The sequence below is a fragment of the Lampetra planeri genome, chromosome 29, assembly GCF_965212315.1.
Source record: "Lampetra planeri chromosome 29, kcLamPlan1.2.h2, whole genome shotgun sequence".
Lineage (NCBI taxonomy): Eukaryota > Metazoa > Chordata > Hyperoartia > Petromyzontiformes > Petromyzontidae > Lampetra > Lampetra planeri.
The window spans coordinates 4,725,944-4,742,993 of NC_136135.1; the positions used below are offsets into that span (position 1 = coordinate 4,725,944).

The 17,050-nt window shown below is 41.6% G+C and overlaps 1 long non-coding RNA gene across 1 annotated transcript in view; it reads right to left on the bottom strand.

The window, feature by feature from the left end:
* The window catches only part of LOC144728606 (uncharacterized), a 61,710-nt gene extending 53,801 nt beyond the window's left edge, over positions 1-7,909 (bottom strand). Inside the window, exons 1-2 of the long non-coding RNA XR_013587543.1 lie at positions 7,772-7,909; positions 7,124-7,255 (exon numbers count right to left, since the gene is read on the bottom strand). This is a non-coding gene — a long non-coding RNA (uncharacterized LOC144728606). The remainder of the gene's footprint in view (positions 1-7,123; positions 7,256-7,771) is intronic.
* Between the last annotated feature and the right edge of the window lie 9,141 nt (positions 7,910-17,050).

Here is a 17,050-nt window from a genome sequence, read left to right on the forward strand (position 1 = left end):
TGACTGTGTGTCTCGTATAATCATCCAGTAGAGACATCAAACACCTTGGTCCCTATGCTTGTGTCGACTACACAGGTGATTAACTTTGCATGCCTGCTATAAAACGTCGCCTTTATGTAAAGTACAATGTAACAGGAAATGTAGAGCAATTTCTCCAATCTGTAGATTTCTAACTTGCTAAAGTTGACTACAGAGGCACAGGGAGGACAAGGTTCATACAGTATTGAGTCTTTGATTAAAAAAAATATATAAATATAAAGCAGAATAAAATTCACCTGATGTCATTCTTTGTGGGAGTTGGTCACATTCATGTAGGACTCTGATTTATCCGCGGTGCAAGAGGACAGAAGAATAGAGTCAAATATCTCAGATATTTTGATTTAAAGCTTTTGTGACTGCAGGGATTCATATTCGTGGTTCTTTCGGTAAAGTCACGTAGAAGGGAAATAATAAAATAATAACATCGCCATGAGGGAATTTTTTTTCCAATTTTCTTGCTGTGGATTTCACACCTGATGACGATTGCTTGTGTTGCAGTCGAAACGTCGTGATGATTTTTTTTGTTTTATATTAATATTATTTTATTATTTCCCTTCTACGTGACTTTACCGAAAGAACCAAGAATATGAATCTCAGATATTGTTGTAGGCTCCAAACCAAACTGTTCAAGCACCATACAATAATTCTAAGTTGTTAAATAATTGACATTCGACGTCTCATAAGTAGGTAAAACAGACTTAAACATACAACAGAGGACTTTTCATTCCTATCAGTTAAAACAAAACCCGTGGTCTTAGATGTTTTGCTTTGGTTTCAAAAGCCAATGAATGGCTGGAATGCTGAGTGTGGAGGATGTTTAAGCCTAACAAACCCATCCAACTTGCAGCCTTTAAATCACTAAAGACAACTTGTTTTTTTTTCTCAAAGGGCAATTCATTGTGTGCCAATGTCACGGCCAAATTTGCTTTACCTGAAATGAGGTATGCATCGTTTTCCAAATATAAAAAGGGTGCTTGGGGAAAATTAGCGAGCAAAGCGTTCCACAAAGCGAACGCCCGAACCCTGGACGTTTCCCAGACACCTTTGGCACCTCTAGTCGCATGCATGCATGCATACAAGCGTGACGTGCCAAAACGCCAGAAGAAAAAAAAGAGCTTGCAGCTTGGCTAATCTTTGTGAACAAGAAAACACTGACAGGCACTTTAAGTGCTTCACCTGTAGTCAATGGCAGGCCCTCTTAGGCAATCTCTTATGGTCTTGTCAAGCTAAAGCTGAGATGCTCTAATAAAAAAAAGCCCCCAATGCTCTCAACATTGCATATCTTTGCCACGCTTTGAGATCGAGACCTTTAAGTTAATTTCATTGGCTAAGCTCCCGCTCATTACCAAATGAATCCTATCGACTAAGCCGGCACAGCGGGGCTTCGAGAGAAATGGGGATCGATGGGCAGAGATTTTGAATTATAGGGGCCCATCAGGCTAAAACCTATTACAGTCCAGTGTGTAAACATTACATTCGGAGAACATTTTCAACACTTAACTATGCACACATACTTGTTGGAGACGCATTAAGCACATTAAAAGGTAGGTATTTATCAACGTGAGAATTAGCTGTATTTTTTTTAACTCATACTTGATTTGAATGAATGTCCTTATTCTCTTTATTTTTTTTCTTTTTCAATGCGCAGTTTTAATAAGCTGATGACTTGGGAAGTTTACCAGCCACACGACTTTGGCCACAATACTTTCAAATATGTTAAGTAATTTGTTTACACGGACAAATCAATACGTGGCAGCAAGATTTTTCCTAGTCGCATTGACGTTGAGCAACACCCGTGCCAGTCAGCATGTTGGCTGATGTAGTATCAGTGGACACTGTGTGTTTGTCGTCAAATAACTCGCTGAGTAAACACTTACTCTCCTCTTCGGCAAATGGTTTGGAGACAAGTGGTGTGGCAGATCATACTCTGCAATGGTGGGCACATCGCGACGGGGATTTTAACACAGGAGGTCGTGGGTTCGAATCTTAAAACTATGTGAGACCAACCCTGCCCGACTACTGAAAGCATTGAGCTTTTGGGATCGCATTAATAACATAACGCCGCATGCAGCACTTATTTGGTATCAGATGTATGTATTTGTGGATGGGCTTTCTGATAATCAAGATGATGGCTTTCTAGGAAACACTTATCAGCAAAAGAGGAAAGACGTGGTGGCGAATGCATCGTGGTGACATGAATTTCAAACATCTTACTTCAACTACCCGCTTAATTTATACGTAAACACGGTATATCGTTTCTTTTGCAGGTGAAACGGGAGAGTGGGCACATGTGTGTGTGTGCCACAGTGGTGAGATGTTAACTACCTCTCCTGGTAACACAGGAGGTCGTGGGTTCGAATCCAGACCCTGACGCCTGGATATGTACTGCTCCCCGTGGTTGCGTGGATTTGCTCTGGGTCCTCCCGTTTTTCCTTCCACATTTAGAAACATGCGTTTAATAGTATTTGGCTGCGATACATTTCCACATAAGCCAACTTTGTTGAGCTATCATCTGTGGCAAGGTCGCGTCTGAAATAGAGCTATATAGCCCAGTGGGCCTCACCTGGTAAACAAAAAAATAGTAAAATTTTGTAGTGTGTGCATGCATACAAACAAAAAGCCTGAGGCACATTTTCACCTAAACCTTCCTCTTAACATTCCTCAATATCTCCCTGTGGCCAGCCTGAGCAATGTTTCTTCGAATAGAAAAAAAAATACCCTTCCTTTTCACAAAAGCAAAAAGCTCAAGGCACGGTTTCAGGGCTCCCATAGTACTATGATGCCCATTTTAAAATAAAATAAATTGTTTTTTTTTTACAGATTTTTATTTGGTTCACTTCATGTTTTTTTGCATGCAATGGCCCACCTCTCGAATATTTCCACATGATGAACTTATGGCAGTTTTTTGACTTTCGTTTTCTTCTCGTCATTAAGTAAGAAGCAACGGAAGAAGCAACAACTTTTGTACGATTTGCTGCATTCATATAATTGAACGTGAGAACTGTATTTGATAAAAAAAAAAAAGTTGTTTAACGTTCAATCGTTTTAGCTATAATTGAGAAGTCAGTTTTCATTGTTTTGAATTCTTTAAGAGAAAAAAAATCGTACTTTCAATAATACGCAAAATATTTATTTATCAAGCAATAGCTGAAACACATCACAGGGAGATGTGCTCCGTTGCTGCAAATTGTTTTTAAAAATTAGACCAAAAAAAATAGGACGTTTACCAACATGTCAATGAAGTCGATTATTGATTCAATATGCTTTCAATACATAATTGTGTTCTTGTTTGTCAACATATTCTGCCTGTCTTCATCATCATCTCCAATCTATCAAATGCTGAATGAGGGCCTTCCGATGCAAATTCCATCTCTCACGGACATACCGCACGTCCCATGAGCACGGTTGGCTACGTACGGTGCGAAAGAAGTTCAACATAATAGTTACACATACAACAATCCATCTCGCTCCTGCACAGGAGCAGATTTCATCCTCTCTGCCACGTTTCCCCTTCTTTGGCTGCCATTCACACGCCAGTCTCATCTGCAGCGATGTGTCCTGTCGAAGCCTACTTGCTGACTTCTCTCTACTGTCAATGTGATGTGTCTAATTTTGTGTTGTGCTCTGTTCCACGTGTTGCTTGCATTGTCACTCAGTGTAAACCCTCAGCATGTATCTCTGGACGATTCGTTGTGCACTTTCAGATTTTGGATTTAATTTTCCCTTGTGAGAGTCCATGTTTGTGAGCCATTTGTCACAAAATCCAATGTGCACCGATTGAAAATGTTCTACCCATTGGTAAGGTGCATTTCATTATTAGATTCAAATTTCCAAAAGTCCAAACTGTTTTTGACCTGCACTCACTTGACTCTTTATTTTATGATTTTTATCCTGACCTGGCTTTAATATTCTGTTGTTGTCTGATAATCTCCCCTCCACAAATGATTACATTTTGTCTCGTGAACATATTGCCCACAACTTTCTGTTCAACTCATACTTAGTTTGAACCCAACTCATTTATAAGTTATTACAAAATTTCCCCCGAGTTAATTGTAATCGTTTGGTAGAAAAACTACCATTAATACTTTGACCACCTCAAAATTACAAATGCAAATCAGAAGAGGAGTCAGTCAAGAAGACACAAATCTCACACCGAGGCAATTCACAGTATAATTTTGAAGATGTCTTTCCCAAAAAAAAGATTGGAATAAATAATGGCAGAAGAAACGTAAATGGTGGGGGAAAAGGTACTAATCATCTTCTTATGGCTGTCAGATTTCTTTTTTAAAACGATATAACCACGTGCTCTATTACGAGTCGGAAAAGAAAGGAGTGGTGTAATACATTAGGCCTGATTTCCCTTGGCTGATTAAGTCTCGGGAGGAGCCGTTACAGCGATGGCAGGGTTTATGTTTGGTAACAAAACAACAAGAACAGGAGTGCATATTGAGACGATTTTTTTGTCCGTTCTGGAAATATCTTGGGAAAAACTTTACGCGTCACATAATGTCGAAAAATGTGTTTCTGATATCCTTGCTTCTCGGATGACAACGTTGACAATCGCTTTTCATAATTATAACGAGGGCAACGATGCTGTCATTTATCACTGTTTTGGTTTACAGTGAGTATGTACAATTGCAACATAATGTAGTTATTGTTATTAACCATACATAATCATCACATATTTAAAGTAGATTACGCATTTGTACCATAATACCAGAACCAGGACAAATAAGTCAGTATTCATATTAGGTAAATAAGCATATTATTTCCATGATTACTCTTATCGTTACCGAAAATATTTTTTCATCTTTTTCTCCTCCTGATGATGATCGCTTGTGTTGCGATCGAAACGTCGTAATTTTTTGTTATTTTCTTTCAACCTATCTACGTGACTTTACCAAAAGACCAACATAATACTTTTTTATTATTTGGCAAAAATGTATTCCATCTGAAAAATTACGCGCATTATTCAAAATATACACGTGCATTGCAATGCGTGACGATATTTTTTAAAATACATAACCATAGAATATATAACTCTCTTCCTTGGCTCTAGGAAACAAATGCGCTGTTTGGTTAACTGGCAATATCTGCCATAAAGACGTGACCCCTTGTATCAGCCCTGATACAGAAGGCATCACCCCCCTCTCCTGGTGGAATTCTCTAAACTAATTGCGGCTCACCTAGGCCTGCGCGCGGTCCGTGCTATCGAGGTCACGCGAGTCCACGGAGGGAGCCGCAGCGATTTGACAACGTCGCACGGACGCTGGCGTCGTCGCCCGTTCCTTCACGCGCACGGCTGCGGTGAATCATCAGGCGTGCAATTAAGGGAAATAAATGAAATCCAACCGATAGGCTCTTTGAGCTGCTGTAGCGTGAGGACCGTCTCAAAATCAACGCCGATTGAAAGCCGACGCGCAGAATTTTTGAAAACGGCAGGAGGTTCCCCACCCCCCCCACCCTGGTTTAACCACGAGGGCAATTATCTAAAATTCATGTTGCAGTCATTGTAGGGGGTCTGTAACTGCTGCAGGTATAAATCGAGACATGCAGTCTCATTGTAATTAATCAATATCACTCCACTCTGCTTAAGTACGGGGAACAGTTTCATACCAGTGGAGCTGAATGCCTGTTTTTAATTTTATATAGCGGAATATTGCTAAGGGCTTGAGAAAGGCAGTAGTGGCAGCTTTTTTTCTCAGTCCTACAAAGGGCTCTGCGCAAATGCATTTCCCAATGCTCTGACCCCGCGGGGTCAATGCAGCTGCCTTTGATCGCGCGAGAAAAATGGATGCATCGTACCACCATCCTCACAATGTCGCCCGCATTCCTGAAATAGCAGCCCCTCTCTGCACCTAATGTTTGCATGTTTTGTGCAAACAGCACGAGGCTTTAGTCCATCGGCATCTGGACCATCTTTTGTGCGTCCGTATGTGAGCCGCGTGCATGCACGCGGCCAGGCAGCGGTGCTTGCCACCCACCCCCTCGTGTGCCGTGCCGGCCTTGATAGGTGCTCGCTAACAGCACTTGCCCCAAAAGTCCATTAAGGCATTAGGGGGGGATAATTGTTTTTGTTGCATGCGCATACCGGTCGACTCAGTCGTCAATGAGAAACCTGGTGCGATGTGTAAACATCGCCATCAGGGAGACAAAGACGGCCGGGTGTGGTGCTGGTCATCACCCCCCTTGTGTGCCATGCCAGCCTTCATAGGTGCTCACTAACAGCACTTGCCCCCACGGTCTATTAAGACTATGTGGGGGATCTTTGTCTTTGCATGCATACATGCACATCTCTGTGCGGACGTGCGTGTCTTGTGTGCACGTGCGTTCATGCTTATTTGAAGGCTGGGGGCTCCGCACAGTGGAATGAATGGTTTTCAGCCTTTGCTGCATTGGTTTGCACTCGTACACAATTAATTACTCGGGGCATTCACAGCCTTCACAGAGTGAAGCATTTCCTGGTGATTTCAACTTACTGTTGATTTAAGAAAACGAAAAAAATTCAACACACACTGGAAATGCCCATCATCAGCATATCAGTCGTGTGAAGGTCAGAAGAGATACAAGATGCCACCGCCGGTAATTATGACATAAATGATGAATGGATGATGCAATATTCTGGCAGTTTGTCTATAGATTTGTTGGGTGTGTGGTTTTACGAATGCATTAATGCAATAATTACAACAACGTATGCAACTTTATGGAAAAAAAAAATCACATTAATGAGATCAGCCCATTCACTTACAATATAATTAGGGGAGAACTGTCCCTTTCAAATCACATTTGCTAATGCAAGTGGCACATTTTTCTCTTTCAGAGAGGAAAACATCGTCAATTAATGTGCAGCGAATGCCTTCCATTAATATAATCATTTCAAAGGCATCACTCTCCGCAGATAACGCAGTCGGTGGTGGGGCGGAGGGGGGGGGGGCTGAGGATGTGGGGGCGGCACAGGGAGGGAGGGGGGGGGGGTGCCGGGGGGTGGGGGGGGGCAGGGGGTGGGGGGCCTGTGGTGGATGGCACGGCAACCGAACAAATGTGACAGCGCTGTGCGCACTGCGGGGCCGCGATGCTACCTCACCTCTCTCGCCATCGATCAGTCGTGGCCGTCTGGTTTCCAGGGCGACGCCCGGGCGACAGTTGTCAGGCGGAGATGGAGTGATACGGACGTGACAATAATTGCTTGCCGGAGGGCAGCCAGTCCTGCCCAGCCCTGCATCGTGTGTCACGGGAGATCAGGAGCAAGGTGGGGGGGGGGTATCGCTGAGAGCAAAAGATTCGTTTTGTGGAGAATGCATTTGTGGGGGGCATTTTAACGTTTTTAGAGTTTTATTTCTTTATTTTTATTCTTCCAGAATTTTTTTTACAGTTTGCCACGTGCGTGCATCACAGGCAACCCAATTCTGAGGGAACGTAGAAACCGGTGTATCACAAAAAAAGGCAAACAAATGCAACGAAAGTCATCAAAATAATTTGAATTGAATCTCCATTGGTGTGTGTCTCCCAATAACGCCAGCTCAGACTTGAATGGATGTCATAAATCCTCACATTTTATACTTGGCGCCGTAAACAATTTTCGCGCAAAAAAATATATATATTCACGCGCTCTATTTTTTTTCTTACATTTCGTACAAGTGGCCCACAGTATACGTGCGATGACAAACTCCAATTAGCAGTGCGGGCCTAGGATCTGAGGAGCTGATGGGAGCCGTGCTGCTATGCTTCTTACATTTTCCCCCGGCTTTTATGGCGATCCGCATATTTCCTCAAGACAGCGGTTGTCCATCTCCTTACCGCCCTCCCATCCTCTCTCCCTCCCTCGCTCTCCCGCGGAGGTGATGGTTGCAGCGGAAAAAGCCTCCGCCACCAGGCCTGTTAAAAGAGAAACAAGGGGGGGGGGGTGGAGGTGGAGGGAGGCTCAAATCAAATGGGCAGGCCATTAAGGTAAATATTTGGCAACTTTATGGTCCACAGAGACCTTTGCAATGGGCCTCCCAGACAAAGCAATGGTCACATGCTGCTTGTCCAACCAGTCAAAACAAAGCAGCCTTATTAGAGCTCCCCCGCTGTGCTAAAGACTGGCTTTTAGAGAAACGCATGTTTAGCCTGATGTCTTTGTGCGCCTCATTACGGATTCTTTACACACGCAATGCACGAAAGCAGTCCCGCAAAACCGCCGTATTGTTTATGTATTTGTGCGCCGATTAATTTCGTTATTTTTCCAAAGACAAAAAAACGGAGGCCAATCGATGTCTATTAAACTAATTTAAAGTAATTTACTTAGACAAAAATGTTTGCTGCATTTCATTATGGATGGAGGAAATAAAGGTTACCTTTGAAGTTCACAACATATAATCAAACAAGGATTATTGAAAACATGTAATATAAAATGCCTGATATTGATTTTTTTCCAAAATTGTAATAAGAGAGGCGGACACTCTAATTCCATGCTAGGAAACATCAATAAACATTTAAAAAAATGAGTTTCTGCAGCAAAAAAAGGAGCTTGGTATAATAGTGAATTGGTATTTAAAATATAACATGAACATTATGACCAAAAAATATGCAAGAGTATTTGACACCGATATGAACATAAAATCTTATTTCACAATTTTTAAAGAACACTCGTGATTAATGACAATTTTAGGAATATGACAACCCTATTAGCTGAGATTGGCTACGTACGGCGCGATAGAAGTACAACATACATGCGTAACGGTACATCTTCCCCATCTGCAGAATAATTACTCGTATATTTTAAGAGTTGTAGCAATATTTCCTCTGCCTCAAGAAGGAATCCTAGGGAACGACGGGGGAAACGACGGCGGTATATTCTCTCCCCTTCGAAGACATTGCCTAAGAGAAGCAAAAGTTTGGGGGGCACAATTTTTTTTTCACCTGAATATAAACAGAAAACTTATTTTTTTTAAACACACGAGCGTTAAAGTGCGTGCCATTCCATTACGCTGCTTTTACGAAAGCCCCGTGCATCAACCTTAACACACGGTGTTGAATTATGGTTGTTTGTGGAAACAGACAGCAAACGCATCTACTATTTTGACAAACACCTATGAATTTTTTTTGTAAGTGCGTGAAAGATTTCTTAGCTGACACCTTACTGATAAAACCTCATCACTGGATCTGAGATAAAAACAAAATAAAGTGGAAATGAACCGTGCAAACAGATGTTTTGAGTGCAGGATATTAAAAATATAATATATATTTTAAAACAAACGTAATTTGATCACCCAGTAAATTCCTGCCGCATCTCAAGACTCGTTTTCAGGAGGATTGTGCAGCAGGATGTTTGACTACATCTGATGACCAAGTGTTTGGCGTGTGGGAGGAAGTTGGCATATTGGAGAAAACCCATATTAATTTTTGAGATGTGCTCCAGATTTTTGGATTAATTAGTAAATACATCTGAAAACTGCTCCGAGACATGACAATTCAGATGATGCGAATTTTGTTGTTCTTGGTGTTGTTGTTGGTGTGTCAGGATGAACCGAAAAACGGACAAGATGTCACTAATTACTGCCAAAAGTGGCGTGTCTCATGGCATCAGGTGACGTAACTATTGTTAACACAAAGACAGTTTACATTACCGTAGTACAAGATGTGAAAATCCAAAAAAAGACTTGGAAATTGTCTCTTAATAACCAGAATATGAAATGTTTACATTTCAAACGCATTCCTGATATCATACTTTATTTGGAAAAAAAGGTTTTTGCTTGTTGGATTCCTGCATGCCTGGCAGGATTCCTGGCGTGCCGCCAAGTGCGCGCGCACGTGGTGTGTCATCACCGTGCACATGTGCGTGATGACGTCACCCGCATCCCACAGCATTGAGCTCTGTTCGCGCACGTTGGTGGGTGGGGGGGGCGGTGGGTGGATCAGTGGATGGGTGGGTGGATTGGTTGGTGCTTGGGTGGGTGGGTGGATCGGTGGGTTGATGGGTGGGTGGATCGGTGTGTGGGTGGATCGGTGTGTGGGTGGATGGGTATGTGAGTGGATGGGTGGGTGGGTATGTGGGTGGATGGGTGGGTGGGTATGTGGGTGGATTGGTGGGTGGGTATGTGGGTGGATTGGTGGATGGGTATGTGGGTGGATCAGTGGGTGGGTCTTTGGGTGGGTGACGTCAAAAGCATGCATGGGCTGTTAGTACAGTAACGGATTCAAGAATACACTTGTGGTAAAACCATCCATCTCCTGGCCACTTTGTAGTCCAGAAATTCTGCATGATCTACCATCCCTTGCATCCAAAGCAATGGATATCCATGTGTGTGCCAGCACAGCCAGCTATTAAAGATATGCACTGACAAAAATGAGTTCCATTATTTGTAACCAAAGCAAACGGCAGCAGTTAATGCATTGTGATGTTATAATATTATCACTGTAAGCTATGGCATTTCAAATGAAACCTAAGCAATATGTTGGTGGTGTTGATTTCTAAGCGTCATCTGGTCCAACCCATATGAGACTAGGCTCTAAGGAAAGCTGTCTCGGGTGTGGACCAATCAACTTCAAGGACAGTGCACATTATCAGAGTTATGTTCTTTTGTTTGTATTATGACTGCAGGTATTGCGGTCTATGCAAACATGACTCCTTGTAAAAAGGTGTCAGTTTTGTTGCCAGATAGAAGGGTAAAGAACCAATTATCATATTTTTACTGGCAAATGAGGTTCCCATAGTTAAAGACTACCGTTCATCGATCAACATGTAAAATGCTAGTTAAATTCTCAGATTGCTAACTGCTTCAGCTTGAACAATTAACAAACTCAAACCCAAATATTCCTGTTTCAGATATTCATCGTCATTGGTTAATTTATCCATCTGCATTAGGCAGTGCAATAATAATTTAAATCAGATTATTTTTCAAGAGGCGTCCTGCACTGAGATATTTGCTCGGCTCCACTGATGAGTTCTTTGGCCTGTGTAGAAGAAAACCAAAGCGTCCAGAAAAAAAACCTTCAAACACAAAAGAGTGACACTCAAGGCTCTGTACAGATTCACAAATGTATCGTTATACTGACATCTGGTCGACTTACAGCTAAAACCTACACAAAATCTGGTATTCCCAGGTGAATTCGCATCCAAGTACTAATCAGGTTCCAACCTGCTTACCCAAAATTGAGTTTCCATCATGTCCCATTCACCTCGGAAGCAGCATGGTTCACAATCCAACCCAACGACTGCATATCTGTGAATCTACTGGACATGGGTGAATAAAAGCTTTATCGCTCGTAAAATTCCTCCAGCACAAATACATACTCTGATTCTGAACGCAACTCAAAAACGCGCCATAGATAACCTGGATATAGTCGATGGAATACCTGGCAGTGATACATCTGGGGCGGAGTTTGTTTTCGTCTTAAGGAGCAGTCACTGTTTGCCGATGTTTCTGGATCCTCCACTGTGCACCCTGATCTCTCTACGATGCTTAGGAGCGCGCATGCAAGCCAGTGTCTAATGCATCGTGTCTGCTCGAGAGAGGTGGCCCATATTGTTTGTCACCGCATTAAAATTGTTCCCACGTGGCCTCCGATATTGCTGACAAAACAAATGGCGAACGAACACGAACTCGAGAGAGAGGAATGAACCGGAAGGATGTTGCATGTATAGCTCTTCGGGGCCAATTAGGCGTGTAATATTATTCACTTTGACACGCGATGTGTTACACCATCCAACTGGCCCGCAGATGTACTCTCGATTGTCAAAACGTTTGTTGCGTTTTTACACATTTTGTAAAAATAAAATCCATAGTCAGCCATGACCATTACCCGCAGCTTGGGATAAATGCAAAAATACATGTCATTTAATTATATTCGTACTGCAGTATATTTACACCTACTAGGCCGACATGTTAAAAAATTAACCCGTAAAAACAAAGTTTTTCACTATAAATCCTTTATATGCGTGGCGGCTAGAGTCCTCTCGTCCTCTGGCTTGAGATGGCTGCCACCTATGGGTCAGATGATTGTCTGCCACCATTAAGCAATTGGTAATAAAATATTTTTTTTTCCCTAAACAGTGTAAAATTTTGGAATTTTTTTTAACGAAAATTTATTGTCACGCACAACGAGTCTGTGTGCAAAATGTCAGCTCGATTGGATCACGGGAAGTGGGTTAAAAAACGACCGAAAGATTTGCACGGTCGTAAGCAAGCAAGCAAGCGAGCACACAAGCACGCAAGCAAACTTAATATAAAGGATTTCAAAAGTGAATGGTGTATATATATAGCAAAGGGTGGTGGTGGGTTTAATGACCCATTTATATCTTTACGCGATTTAACTCTAAAAACCTGTATTATGGATGTTTAGAAGCTTAACAATTTCACAAAAGGAACAAAAAAGACCAACCCGTACAAAAACACCAAACGAATAATTCCACGAATATGTCTAAATAACGAGTTGTAATCACAAGGAGTTTAAATAAGTCGGGGAGCTCGATGCCCCAGCTACCTGCTAATATCTGCATAACACTGCCCTGGTACCACAATGTACAGTGGAGGTTCTGTTAAAGATTATGGTTATCATTTGCAAACGATGGCCAAATCGTGCTGCTTGCTTTTTGCCACGGCAATAAAAAAAAATCACATTTGTGAGAGAAAAAAAAACCTGCCAGCAAGTACATTCCAGAAAATTTGAATAATAACAAACATTCTCAAGCAAATACATATTTTCCAGGTCTCTACTTGTAAAAAGAGATAGCATATATAGGCCATGCTCTTATCTGGTTAAAGTGCATCGAATTGAATCGTGTGTATATATAATAACAAAGGAATGTTCGACAAATGCCTGTTTGTGTGTTCAAGTAGGTCACTCCAAATTCCACTGTAGTGCAGCACGCGGTTTGCATTTCTGATCACAACTACACGTTTAGAAATATCAGAAGACGCCCTACACCGGAGTTATTCCGCCAGAATTACAACACCAGGCTGAAGGTTATATGCACTGCGGTGATTACAACTTAACTGTGTTGACTTGGTATTGGCAAATCCCTCCTGGGTTACAGAGTTATTCCTGTGCATTAGCCGGCAGCCTCGTCCAACCAACCTTTAATTAAAGTCAAGGCATGCCCCGCGCACCAATCTTTAATTAATTTGGCAAACAATTCTGATAAGAGCTACCGGAGGTGTAACGTCACCCCCCTCCGCTTTACAAAAAAATCCCAACAAGTCGCGCGGAAAAACCATTCAGGTTGCCGAGGGTGTTAAGGGTCGGTCGTACGTGTTGTGACATTTACACCTATGGCATAATTAGGGCCAACCTCTTTTATTACATGAGCTATGACGCGTAACATGTTTCCAATAGGAAAGAGTACGCTTCTGAAAGACGACGCAATGTTTTTTGTTGATATATTTATCCATAATAGGGAGGGGGGGGGTTTGGGTTAGATCACACATATATATAAATGTGTCGTTAAAGCTTCCACCACCCGACACAGGCAATTAGTAAGGTTTGTCATGTAAACAAAACATGCCAATTAGTTACTAGTTCAGCACACCGGTGTGTTGAAGAGTGAACCCACAATATGGCAGGTGGTGGCGGGCTGAACGACACATTTATATTTACGCAATCTAACCCCAAAAAAACTCCCCCCTCTGTTATGGATATTGGTTGCGAAAGCCTACGTGTTAAACGTTACATTCATAAATACACATATACGTGTATAAGTTAAAAGGTGAATAGGTACAATGTGTAGCACTACCTGTTGGGACAGGTGGAGGTGTCTTCTTTGCACCACGTCTGACTGCCAGAAGAAAAAAAACACTCCTAACAGTTTTGATTTAAAGCTTTCGTGACTGCAGGGATTCATATTCTTGGTTCTTTCGGTAAAGTCACGTAGAAGGGAAAGAATAAAATAATAAAAATATAAAACAATAAAAATTCTCACGACGTTTCAACTGCAACACAAGCAATCATCATCAGGTGTGAAATCCACAGCAAGAAATTTTGAAGAAAAAAATATATATACTCCTAACAGTCCACAAAAAACAACCGCCTCTCGGATGATCAACCACTTCAAGCCGGGAAGGCAAAATGTCACACTTTTCTACATTCTGCCTGAGCACTTTTAGTAGAAGTGACAGGCAAAGGGTTCACTCTGGAGTCAACTATAAATAAACAATGAGGGGGCGCCTAGGATCGGCACAGTTCTTGATGCAGGGGAAATGCTGCCAACAGATTATGGGGTGCACTTTACAACACTCTCTCCAAGGTAAATGATGGCCCCGCGCTGTGACGGGAGAATGCACGTAACCGAAAAGGACACCCATCATTTCATTTGGAAGTGTAAGAAATGCTGTGCAAGGGAAAACATCGGTTGATATAATGGGCTTTCATGGCTGAAGGCTGTAGATATTCCAAGAATTCTTAGGGGCTAGTAAAAAGGGATAAAGCTCACAGTGGATGCGGCAGGAACTATAAGGGATATATACAATGTGTACTGCTTGACAACTTAAAATAGGAGAAACGGCCTTAATGGTGGACACTCACATAGGTGCACGGGTAGTCACATGCCATGTATAACAATTTTATATTCTGCAGTGTTTATCATGTACGTATGTGAGTGCATTCCAAAGGAGCGAAAGCAACAGGGCGCTAAAAATTGACGGCGCATTTAAAAACGTTAACATACACGTTGCAAAAAAAAAGTGAAATCCCGTTCGTTTACAGAACACGTGGTAAATAGCTACAATCACTAAGAGATGCACGTGACGTGAAAAATCGCTGGCGATTGCGCAGGTGGGCCAGAAGACAAAGCATTTATTTGTCCAAAATGTAAATTTTCTACTAAAGTCAATGTATGGATTTCCAGGTGGTTAATTGGATTATGTTCAAACTTCTTCCTTAATTGGATACTGCAAACATCTAATCAGTAAATTAACGGAGTGCAGCGTTGAAGTATAAGATCATTAACAGGCTTATGTCGTGAAGGGCCGCAGCGTTTATTTCCTTTTTTTTACCGTCCGGCGATTTTGGGTGTAAAAATAAAAAAACTTCTCTTTATATTGCATCCCATTCTCAAAACTTTGTCCCACGATGACATTTGGGTCGCCATTGTCCCCTCCAACACAATTCCCATCTGAAACCAGCCTCTATCTCGCGCAGGTCGATAGAGTAAATAAAATATAATCGATAGTGCTTGCCTAGATGACTGTCCCCTGGATTTCGTCTCTGTTCATTGCTGTGTGAGCCTTTTGAGGTTTTATACTTTGCAGTGTGGACTAAAATATGCTGGGTTTGTTACATGACAGGGGTAGTGGGGGACGACGACAACACATTGTAATGCAAGCATATATCTAGGGAAAATGCTTTTACAGGGAATAATGTCTTGACAGTGCTATTGACACTTTTCAAGAAGGTGGCGTGACATTGCTAAGCTACTCAATATAAAGAAATGAAGCATTTAAAATGCATTTTCTTATTGACGCGGTATTTACCGTTTCGCATTTACAAGGGTCTCGGTTGCCCTTGCGATTGACAAATCATTGTCAAACGCAAGGGCGATTGACAATGATTGACAAATCATTGTCAAACGCAAGGGCAACTGAGACCCTTTGACAGACGAACGAAAATAATAAACAGAGGAAACACGTTTTGTTTGTTCATTCAGCGACTCTTGCTGGTCAATCAACATACAAATAGCTAATTTACCTGAAACTATTTATACGGGGAAAAAAATCAATTGATATAATTGGGATTAAATGCAAAACTGTTGATAATTGCAATTCATCTCCTCGGCTAAGGTTAAAACTACATGTCTATAACATACATTACAGAGTCTGAGTCTTATAATCTGTTATTCTGGAATCCATGTGAAAGCCTGAGGCCTCTTAAATTGTATCGTATGATAGAAAGTTCACAAATAACGAAAAACACCACAACACATTCGTCTTTAACACTGCGGCCTTCGTTGAAAAACATATATAATAGCTGACGTTTCAGGCAATGACCCTTCTACATAGCACATTAGAAGAGTAACAACATTAACAAACCCTGAGTGCTTGCTTTTTTTACAAAACCAAATGCGTACGTCAAACTTCTTTCGCACTGTACGTAGCCAACCGTGCTAATTGGAGGTGCAAAATATAACATTACTGAGCGTTCAAAATTTGAGATTTACTCAATTCTCAGCCAACCATTAAGATAGCATGCAGAATATGGTTATATTCTTTGGGTCTTTTGGTAAAGTCACGTAGATAGGCTTAAAGAAAATAACAAAAAAAAACTTTTTCTTTGAACCTATCCACGTGACTTTACCGAAAGACCCAAAGAATATGAATTCCTGCAGTCACGAAAGCTTTAAGTCAAGAACATGGTTACTTTGGTGGCATATTTACATGAGAGAAATATGTTTATTTGTACGACAGGTTCGTGTTGAGATCTATTTTAGAAAAAAAACGAATGCCTTCTATGTATATTTATATTCTTGGTTCTTTCGGTAAAGTCACGTAGAAGGGAAACAATAAAATAATAAAAATATAACACAATAATATTATCACGACGTTTCGACTGCTACACAAGCAATCGTCATGAGGTGTGAAATCCACAGAATTCAGTATTTTCTTGCTGTGGATTTCACACCTTCTATGTATGTTGAACTACTATCCTGCCATACGTAGCCAACCATGTTAATCGTAGGTCCCTTGTGCCAGTGCATCTTAAGACACGGCTTGATCGTCAGACAACGTTTCTGTAAGAGAGGGTGTCAGTAGGTACTGCCGGCAAGGGAGCACTAATTCTCGAACGTGACCCCATTAAACGACTCGCACGCTTACAGTAAAATATTATTGCCCCCCCCCGAAAAAAATAACGGGAAAAAAAGTGACTTTAGAAAACCTCAAACGTATCATTAGGCTCAAAGCTCTTCAAATAACCCTGTTATTACTGGCTGTGTTGGGAGCTCACACCTTTAACCTTCGGCATATTCCCCACCGTGGAGGAGGATTGGCTGAGCCTCACTGAGGGAACGCGACCCTTGGCTTCTGACATTTCCTGGCAA